Raw genomic sequence first — 11,115 nt, forward strand, 5'->3', positions numbered from 1 at the left:
AACCTGATAATGGGAATATATGAAGAAACAAGAGTTAATGTCATACTTATTGGTGAAATATTGAACGCTTTTTAGTTCAGGAACAAGATACCCACTGTCTCCATGTCTATTCAGCAAAATACTGGAAGCCCTATCTAGCACAACAATGTAAGAAAGAAATAAAGGTATAAAAATTTAAAAGAAAGAAGCAAAACAGTCTTTTTTGCTGTTGACATGATTGTGTATATAAAACATTCTAAGAAATCTACCCCCCAAAACTACTAGAACTGAAAAGTGAATTTAGCAAAGTCACAGGAATTAAGGTCAATACACAAAGTTTAATTATATTTCAAAATTTTACCAGCAAATTATTTAAAAAATGAAATTTAAAAGCAATTCATTTACTATTGCAGGAATAACATAAAATACTCAAAAATAAATTTAAGAAAAGATAGGTAGGACTTGTATTCTGAAAACTACTACATACTGCAGAAAGGTATTAAATAAAAAACTTAAACCATATAACACATTTAGGGATGGGAAAAATTAATATTGCTAAAGTGTCAGTTCTTCCCTAATTGATCTATAAATTCAGTGCAATCCCAATCAAAATTCCATGAGGCTTGTAGTAGAAATTAACAAGCTGATTGTATACGTATATGAAAACACGAAAGATTAAGAATAGTAAAAATAACCTTAAAAAGAAGAAAAAATTTGGAAGACTTACACTACCTGCTTTTAAATTATGCTTAAAAACCACAATAATTAAGACACTGTTACTTGTATAAAGATAGATATGCAAGTCAGTGAAGCAGAATAAAGTTCTGAAGTATACACACACACACACATACACACATCCAATGGGGAAAGGAAAGTTTTTACAACAAATGATGCTAGAACAATTGTATATCCATATTTTAAAAAAGAAAGAAAGAACCTTGACCTCTACCTCACACCATAACACAAAAATTATATTTAGATAGGAATCTTTCATGTAAAATCTGAAACTAGAAAGCGTCAATGTTTTCTAAAAGAAAACATAGAAGAATATTTGCACGATCTTGCGGTTGGCAAAGAGTTCTTTGACAGGATACAAAAAGCACTAGCCATAAAAAAAAATCATAAGATGGACATAACCAAAATTTAAAATTTCTGCTCATCAAATGATACCATGAAGAAGATGAAAAGATGAAACACAGACTGGGAGAGATATTTGCAAAGCTGATTTCTGACAAAGAACTTGTTATCTAGAATATATAAAACTCCCATGAATCAATAATAAAAAGACAACCCAATAGCCCCAAAATGGAAACAACTGAGCATCAACAAGTAAACTGATAAACAAACAGTAGTATTTTCATACAGTGAAACACTACTTGGTAGCTAAAAGGAATAAATTTCTGCATGAATCTCAAAGATGTCACTTTGAGCAAAAGAGGTCAGGCACAAAAGAGTGCCTAATGTATAATGCCATACAGAAAGCTCTAGAGCAGGGAGATCTAATCTATGATGAAAGAAATAAGAAAAGTGATTGCTTCATGGATGGGGACTGATTGTAAAGGTGTATAAGGGAACTTTCTGGGGTGTCGCAAATGTTCCGTAGTTTGGTGTACAGTTACGTGGGTACACTCATTTGTTAAAACGTATTGAACTATACATTGAAAATCTGTGCATTCACTGTATATAAATTATACCTTGGTTTTAAAAAAGAGTAATTAAAAGAAAACCCACCGGGACGTCCCTGGTGGTGCAGCGGTTAAGAATCTGCCTGCCAATGCAGGGGATGTGGGTTTGAGCCCTGGTCCGGGAAGATCCCACATGCCATGGAGCAACTAAGCCCGCGAGCCTCAACTACTGAAGCCCGTGCGCCTAGAGCCCCTGCTGCGCAACAAGAGAAGCCACCACAATGAGAAGCCCGCGCGCAGCAACGAAGACCCAACGCGGCCAAAAATAAATAAATAAATTTGTAAAAAAAAAGAAAACCCACCTTCATGGTAAGTGGAAGAAGTGAATCACAGCAATGATTCCATCTATGTAACATCCAAAAACAGGTACAGTGAAACAACCTATTTCTCACTGTGAAGTTATTTTTCTAAATAATCTGCTGTAAGAAATGAAAGTGGTTGCCTGTGGCGGTAGGGGTGGGAGGCTGGGGAGATGGCTCCTTTTTTGTCACAAAACCTGGAACTACCTGACACTTCAAAATCTGTGCATATATAACTTCAATAAAAATAGAGAACAAAAAAATCATACCCATTTGCAAGTTCATGATATTAGCTTCAATAGAGAATTGTTGACATTTGCTTTAAATAAGAAATTATTTCTGATGGGTGAATCTGGCAGAAACTTCAGGCTGTTAAGTCCAGCAGACAGAGTCCATTTGCTGGTGGTTGTATAATGTGGGCCACCTTGTTACTAGTCAAGCATAAAAGACAGCGGGGGAACTCAGCACACCAAGTGTGACAATACACTGGAAAAGGGGGCATTAAATCAGGGTAAGTGAGTAGAATGGTGACAGAAACCCGGTCTGTACTCCCTAATTACAAAGTCTCACTTTCACCAAACTGACACAAATGTTAAGTCAAATTCAATATTGTCTAATTAACAAGCATACACGAGAACGCGTATGCGATGTGTATGCAAGCCCAGTGACTAGGCAGTATTCAGCCGAATAAAGGAAACACCAGGACTTGCAAATTCTCAGTCACCCCCCATCTGCCATCTCAGCCAACTGCTACAAGGTTTGTCCATTTTGTTTTCACACATCTCCACTTTCAGGGCTCTGCTTGTAATATTTACAGAAAAAGGCAATGCTGGTAAACAGTTTCACACAATGAGGTGCGAGAGTTGATAGGGTCCTATTCAAGCTCTGAACTCTCCTGAGGAGCTGCCACAAGTTGTTATGAATGGCCCGGCTGACAGGGTGATGACTGATAAAGGAAAAAACAAACAGCTCTGGTAATTCATGAAAACACACAGCTCCAAGACAACTCAAAGTGGCGAGTGACAGTTAAGATAATGGAATTTTGGAAGCTTTTCTTAAGGGATCCTCTCTATACAATTACTCTGTTAATAGATTCTCCCTTAATGTAGCTGGATCTTCAACTTTTTTTTCCCCCCAAAAATACTTATTATGATCGCTGGCAGAGAGGTGCCGGCCTGTGCTTTTATACTATGATCAGTTTTTCATATAATTTCCTTTTCCTAGAGCAGGATGAATTTTAGTTGAGGCCTGTGTCTGCCATTTAAAGAAATAAAATATCCTATTTCCATTTCTATTACTAGAAGCATTTCAAAGCATTCTTCCCTCATTTCTTTCATTTATCAACCATTTGCCACAAACCTTTGATTAGAAAATAAATATTGGTTTACACACTCAACTGCTAATATTTTAAAAGAGAATAATTTAAATGTGGTTGAAGTCAATTTCCAATTCACATAGCCTATTTTGGCTTCATTTCCTTAAATCAGGCATGACCAAGCAAGAAAGTATCAATTTGTCAATGTTTTGCCTTGCTACCCAATGTTTTTTCCATGAAGCACGTTGCGGTTTCTGTAACGATGGCCTATTTCCCAATTAATGTTTTAGAAAGCAGGAATATAAAGATATATAGAAAGCATGTGTATATGCGCATATAGTACCACGAGTAGGGGAATGCGTTCAGGAGAGTTGTATTTTAGAGCCTGGCTACTTGCGAGGTCTGGGGACGAGCAGCTTGATAGAAATGCAGAATCTCAGTCCTACTGGGAGCCCCCCAGCCAATCACAGAATTTGCATTCAGACAAGATCCCCAAGTGATTCATATGCACATCAAGGTTTTGAGAAGCTCTCTAGAATTTAGATGATTGAGTTTACCTTAATAGTTTAAGGAGGATCCACATTTTCCAAAAAGTTTAAAACTATATCATACATTATTGAAAGCTATCTCCAAGTCATTTAGTGTCCGCATTCAAAGTTCTTACTTTCTTTTCCTCCCCTTGAAGAAGTGTCAGGGCATCCTTGAGCTCACCAAGCCTTCTAGGGAGGTTCATCCTTCCATGAGTCACGTTGCCTTACCACAAACATTGGTAGACCCATCCAGCACATTCCTGAGGGGCAGGCATGGTGCCAGAGCCTGGATTTTAAAAATTCAATCACTGTAGTGAACCATATGACTTTTATAACACTAATAAAACATTTTATTTAAAACATTTAAAAACATTTAAAAAATCATATCTTGATTGTAATGTCAACTGTTCAGCTGCTACAATGCAGAGTAGAGTATTTTACAGGAGAGATGACAGAATCCTTGGAAAGGCCTAGACAACAGAAGTGGCTTTCACCCACCTGCTAAAGTCTGCAAAAAATCCACCACTGGACTTGCGTTCCTTTCATTTCGTGGTTGTTAGTATTTGTAGAATCTTCTTTAGACTTGAAGGGATCTTGAGATTTAGTCCAACCCTCCACAAATTTCCTGGGTGTTGAGAAATTTAAAAACATAAATTTAAAAACTTAGGATGGGCCGAAATACTGTAAACAAAGACAAAAGACAAAGGGTAAAGTGGGGAAAATATTTGCCTTAAGGGCTCGTTTCCTTAATTGACAAAGGCTCTATATAATTCACTTGGAAAAAGACACACCCAGTGGAAAAGCAGGCAAAGGATATGAATAGGCAATTCACACGCAGAAGTAAAAAATACAAACAGGGAACAAATGGATGAAATGGTGCTCAATCATATTCATAATTAAAGACATACAAATCAAAGCAATTGTGGAAGAATGGATCTCACCTATCATGTTGGCCAAAATGAAAATATTTGATAATATCAAATAGGCACACTCACCCACTGTGGGTAAGAATGTACTGGTTCAACTGTTTTGAAGGTCAGTCTGGAAATAGCCATCAAAATTGTGAATCGACATAACTTCCAGCCCAGCAACTCCACTGCTAGGAATTTAATCTAGAAAAATACTTGCAAAAGTACCTTAGACTAGATGGATGAGGCCCTGCAGTGCAGCATGACCTGCAACATTGGAGTCTGGGAGCAACTTCAAGGAGCACTGCTCCAGGGGGCTGGCACCAATGACAGTGCAACCCAGCAAGGGAAGACCATGGCAGCCGTGCAGCGTCCGGCGGGCCAGCAGGGCTCTCACGCAACTCTGTCTGCAACATTCCATGTGCCCAGTTTAGGCCTCAGCATGACACAGTAATTGCAGAGCCATTTTGCAATGGGGCCACTTGAAAATTGGTTTTTAGGGAATAATCTCTTATGGTTTTTCAGGGCTCCCCAGAAAACTGGTGCCGCAACAGCTCAGAGTGACTCCTAACTCCAAGGAAACCCTGCCGCTGTGTCCAACATGTGTTAAAAACAGGTACTGTCGGTCTGATTCTCAGTGCAGTGTCACATTTATGACACACAGCCAATGAATTAAATCCCTTTTGACATGTTACACCAGCCTCTGACATACTGCCAATGTTAAAATGACACAATATATTGAGAATGATAATATTTAAAACTATGGTAATATGTAGATCCAAACAACCAGCATGTAATAACACTTTCAAATGTTAAAATGGAATGATAGTAATCACTTTGTCCCATTCTGAAAATGTATCGTTCTCAGAATAACAATAATCATATATAATAATAGCTACTAACATCTACTTAATACCTCTACATACAGACATTGTTATAAAGACTTCATATGGATTATCTCACATCCTCCTCACAACAGCCCTCTCAGGTAGGTACGATTAACACCCCCATTTTATAGATGAGAAAACCAAAGGCCAGAGGGGTAAAGTAACCTGCCAGAGGTCACACAGCTGCTAAGTGGCAGAAGCTCCTTTAGCAACATGGCTACATACACCTCCTTTTAAAGGAATCCAGAAATTTCAATGGGCCTCTTCAAACTCACTTCATAAGCTAGATGATATCTCTGCCACACACACTGAAAAAGAAATACAGAGCATGTAAATGGTATGCTTGGCTTGCTACATGGAAGTCATCAGGCCAGTGACTCAGCTTCTATGAACCTCTGTTTCTTTATCTTTAAAATGGAGATAATGATAGTACCCTCATTACAAAAATTGTGGTGAGGATTCGACACTGTTATGAGCTGAATGTGTCTCCTTCTCCCCCATCCTAAGTTTATATGTTGAAGCCCTAATCTCCGGTAGCTCAACATGTGAGGAGATAGGGCCTTTAAAGAGGTGATTAAATTAAAATGAGGCCATTAGGGTGGGCCCTAATCCAATCTAACTAGTGTCCTTATAAGGAGGCAAAGGCACCACGGATGCTCACACACAGAGGACAGGCCATGTGAGAACACAGCAAGTAGGCAGCCACCTGCAAGCCAAGGAGCGAGGCCTCAGATGAAACCAAACCTGCCGACACCTTGATCTTGGACTCCCAGCCTCCAGAAGTATGAAAAAATAAACTACTCTTGTTGAAGCTACTCAGTTTTTGTATTTTGTTATGGCAGCCCTGCAAAATAATACAAACACATTTAAAATGACTATCATAGTATCTGGCAAATAGTAAGTGCTCAATAAATGGTTTTACTATTAGTTCAGTTATGAATACACACACACACACACTCACAGCCTTTGTTTTGGCTTAAGGGACATGTAGCCTAAGGTACATTATCTGAAAAAAAATGCTTCTTTTCCAAACAATAGACATTTCATGAAACCTTAATTAAAAGACTGAATACAGCTCATTCTTCAAACTAATACAGTCTACTTAACACTAGTTAAAAGTCATTTACTATTATATGGCATCATATTATGATGTAAAACTGCATGCGACTTTGGAAAGTTCCTTTCCTTCCTGGTACCCATGTAACTACAAGGCAGCACATGTAGTTAAGTCCAGGTTGGAAACTGATGTCATTTGGACAGAAATACACAAAAGTCATGCCAAAAGGAGAGTGAGAATATCCAAACATAAACCAGTGTAGAGCAAAAAAAGTAGAACTCTGAAATTTCCTTGAATGAAGTTACCTAGATCAAAGCTGGTCTATAAATGTCATCTCAAGGGCCAATTCCAATCCCTTGACTTAAACTTGTGTTGAGGAAAGGTTCCAATGACACATTTGGGCTTGGGAAAGAGTGCCAGGGTAGATGAAGAATGGCTGTTTGAACATGGGGAGAAAGACAGTTACATCCTGGATCTGGACATTGACTAATGGGTCCTTCTGACATCCATCTTTTAAATTTAAGGCCTATCAGAGATTCAGGCTATTGTGCATATTGGATGTATTTCAATACCGTAAGTCAGCAATTTTGAATTCACTAAAAAGTCAATGTTTTTCTTTATACATCTATTTCTTGGGATGTTTAAGCTTTATTATTTAAGAACATAAGGAGAACACTGCCTTGAGCCAACAAAGGCCATTAGCCTAATCACTGTTCGGGTTGCTCTAAAACTCAAGCCAACAAATCCATCGACTCAGAGAAGAGGAAGACAGTTTTTCCTCAAAAAGTCACCAGGGTAGCCTTTAGGTTACCACCAAAAAATAGGCGTGTGGCTCACACACCTGCATCAACCTCTAGGTACTGTTTAACTTAACTCCTGATGAATGCATGTTCTCGTGGAGGAGGCCAGGTCATGGAATGTGTCGTCCCCTGGAATGTTAGAGGGACATACTGGCCCTGCAATGCCTGAACTTCATTTGTTTCTACACAGAGGACCAAAGCTCTCACTGTGTGAGTCAGGGTTGATGCAGTGGCCAGCCAGCCCCCCTGTCTCCTCTGGGACCCCAATGGAGAAAGTCATTCCTAATGATCAACAATTAGCATTTGCATCCAAAGTTCCAAGCCCAGTTGTCTACAGTAAGGTACTAAGAGGTCTAAGAATCTGGGTTTAAGCCCCAAATGGGCTAATTAGCCTCACACAGAGAAACCTCCAGCTCCACTCCAAACACAGTCCACCCTGTGGGTTAGACAGAGGAGAGAGAGACAGACAGAAACCCAGAGGGACAGAGAGACAGAAACCCAGAGGGACAGAGAGACCGACTCAAGTCAGGTTCAGCACCAAAGGGCAGGTGCCGCTGAGAGGGCCCTGCCCCCTTCATCCCCAAGATCATCACAACCAATTCATAGTCCCCACTCAATATGAGGTTCCTTAAAAGACTAAAAACAGAGGTACCATAGGATAAAGCAATCCCACTCCTAGGCATCTATCCAAAGAAAACCATAATTCGAAAATATACATGCACCCCAATGTTCACTGCAGCACTATTTACAATAGCCAGGACATGGAAGCAACCTAAATGTCCATCAACAGAGGAATGGATAAAGAAGATGTAGTACAGGTTTCTGGTAACTGACTGTACTGCTGAACTGAATGAATAAGCATTTTCAGAACTCTGATGAAAAACTGATGAACTCATAAAAGTGCTAACAAAAGATCAAGATGAAAAAAAAACAATTAATTACATGGGACTGAGTGAACTGATGAGGATGAGTATAATTTTTGTGACTTTCTGTCTGAATTTAAAAAAAAAAAAAAAAATCCCACAAGGACTCAGAGGCAAAGAATATACAAATCAATTTTCACTGCAAAGTAAAGGAGCTGTTACAGTGGAGGATTACTGGACTGAATGTCAATATTATGACATAGTATGAGTGTGTTTCATGTTTGGTAATTGCAATCATTGTTGCTTTTGTTGTGGTCATCCATGTACAATGCTTGGTGTCAGTCTATTTATCTCTTGTAAAAATAAAATACAGTGTGTGTGTGTGAAAAAAAAAAAAAAAAAAAAGATAAATTTTCAGTGTTTATACCAAATCATAAATTCCAATGTCTGCTCAAAAATATAATCAGTGATTTAAATTCTCCATGTAACTCTTGAATTGCATGTTAGATACTTAGAGGGGTTAATTTTTAAGTCACAGGGGCACAGTTTAGTAACATAAACCTATCTGTATTCATAATTTCCTAGTATTCAAAGGAAACTAATGGAGCTTTCAAAAATGGTCCTAACTTAGTCAAGAAGGTTAGGCACCAGGGAGACTCTGACTCACATTTATTTCTTCTATCATTAGTTAAAATTGTAAGCATTTCAGACCATTTATAAGCAATGCTTCTATGAAATAGATATTTTAATCAAAGTTAAATAAAAATATTTAAATTACTTACAAAAAAAAAAAAAGAAGATGTAGTACATATATACAATGGAATATTACTCGGCCATAAAAAAGAACAAAATAATGCCATTTGCAGCAACATGGATGGACCTAGAGATTGTCATATTGAGTGAAGTCAGACAGAGAAAGACAAATATATGACATCTTGCTTATATGTGGAATCTAAAAAAAAAATGGTACAAATGAACTTATTTACAAAACAGAAACAGAGTCACAGATGTAGAAAACAAACTTATGGTTACCAGGGGGGAAAGCCAGGGAGAGATAAATTGGGAGATTAGGATTGACATATACACACTACTATATATAAAATAGATAACTAATAAGGACCTACTGTATAGCACAGGGAACTCTACTCAATACTCTGTAATGGCCTATATGGGAAAAGAATTTTAAAAAAGAGTGGATGTATGTATATGTATAACTGACTCACTTTGCTGTACAGCAGAAAGTAACACAACATTGTAAATCAACCATACTCCAATAAAAATAATAAAAAATAAATACGTATCATTGCAGAAGGAAAACAGAAGATGTCTAATGTTCTAAGTTAGTCATTGTGTCCTAAACATGTGATGCCTATAGGGTCTCACACAGTTCATTACATGCAGGTATGTCCAGTAAGTATCTGTTGACTGACTACATTTGAAAATAAAAATCAGCCTATTACTGTTCATTTGATCTCACAAATTTTGCTCACATCTCATTAAATTGGTTGGAGGAGGTTGGCTCATGGAGCAATTTATTGTACTGTGTTATGAGTTCTGCCAAAAGTTTGCAAATTAAAAAAAATCAATTATTATTTTAAAATTTCATTCAAACTATAAAGTAGAACAAAATAAGAATTATGTTGGTTTATTTTCAATGTCAAAATGATCTAGAAGATTTTAAAGTCCTCTTCAAGCTTTAAGAAATTCTAACAGGCAAAACAAATTTGTTTTCAAAAATTCAACAGGGTAGCTGCTGTTAAGATGTCCCCCATCAGGGAGTGTCCAGCTTATATTTATTCCAGCCTCATTCCTGCTTTCCAGCTATGCACAGCGAGGGTTTGTAAATGACATGCTTCTTATGCCATTCTGTAAGCAGTGCCTTCTTGGGCTGGCTTTGCTTGCCACCAGCAGAATTGCTATATTGTGGAAAACATTCCAAATGACTGGTTTTTTTTCCCTGAAAGATGCAAAGAGATGAGCTTTCATATATAGCAAGGGATCCCTTAACTGATTCAGCATACTTTGCACATCTGTTACAGGAACCTTTCCCAATGGAAATTACATTTAGTTATGCTTTTTTAAAAAGTTGCTTCTAGGAGAATGCAATCTCTCATTCAAATATCGGGGTTTCTAGCACCTTATCTGAAGAAGCCCTCAAATTCCTCTGCCCTTCTGTTGTCTCCTGCATGGCTTTAATAACCAGAAAGCACAAAGAAGGAAAATGAATTCAGGCAGCGTAAGTGGTAACCCTCTCCCACATTTCCTCTTCTCTGCAACCCTGTGGAATGCTTTTTGAAGTCAGAAAGAGCTCCATAGGAGGTGAGGGCTGACTTTGGCTGCCAGCAAGCAGAAATGTTCAGCTACTTAACACCGGGCCACATGTGGCAGCTAGAAAAACATCACCAGGACTTGAAATCTACTTACTTCAGTGGTAATCCCCTTGCCTTCAAATCTTTGCAAACCTAAGGAACTATGGGAGTAGGTGAACTTGGAGGGAAGGGTGGGGAGAAATATCCTGTGATTTTAGCCCAAAATTTGTATCGTATAGTGAATCTTGGAATCATGTCCTGCCGTTTTTATTCCACATTGTCCTCTGAGTCTGCAGTCTCGGGCCGCGTGTGTTGTATTTAACACAAAGCCCAGTGGCACAGGGGATTTGGAAAGCTGACCAATGGAATATTAGGTGTTTTATATCAACTATAAGTCAGAAGGAAATCTATGTCAGAGTAGATTCCCAAGGTGCCTTTCTCACGATAAGCACTGTACTTACTTAAGTCACTCTGGTGTACAGC

At 38.2% G+C, this 11,115-nt stretch overlaps 1 long non-coding RNA gene across 8 annotated transcripts in view; it reads right to left on the reverse strand.

Annotated features, from left to right (window-relative positions):
- The window catches only part of LOC309649061, a 51,076-nt gene that overhangs the window by 6,731 nt on the left and 33,230 nt on the right, over positions 1–11,115 (reverse strand). For 3 of the 8 annotated variants that reach the window (XR_014256947.1, XR_014256948.1, XR_014256949.1), the window contains 2 exons: positions 4,307–4,433; positions 1,967–4,094 (listed from right to left, as the gene is read on the reverse strand). This is a non-coding gene — a long non-coding RNA (uncharacterized lncRNA). The remainder of the gene's footprint in view (positions 1–1,966; positions 4,095–4,306; positions 4,434–11,115) is intronic. The other 5 variants (XR_014256944.1, XR_014256945.1, XR_014256946.1 and 2 more) reach the window with 5 other exon arrangements.

The sequence above is a fragment of the Balaenoptera physalus genome, assembly GCF_965194825.1.
Source record: "Balaenoptera physalus genome assembly, chromosome: 19".
Classification (NCBI taxonomy): Eukaryota; Metazoa; Chordata; class Mammalia; order Artiodactyla; family Balaenopteridae; genus Balaenoptera; species Balaenoptera physalus.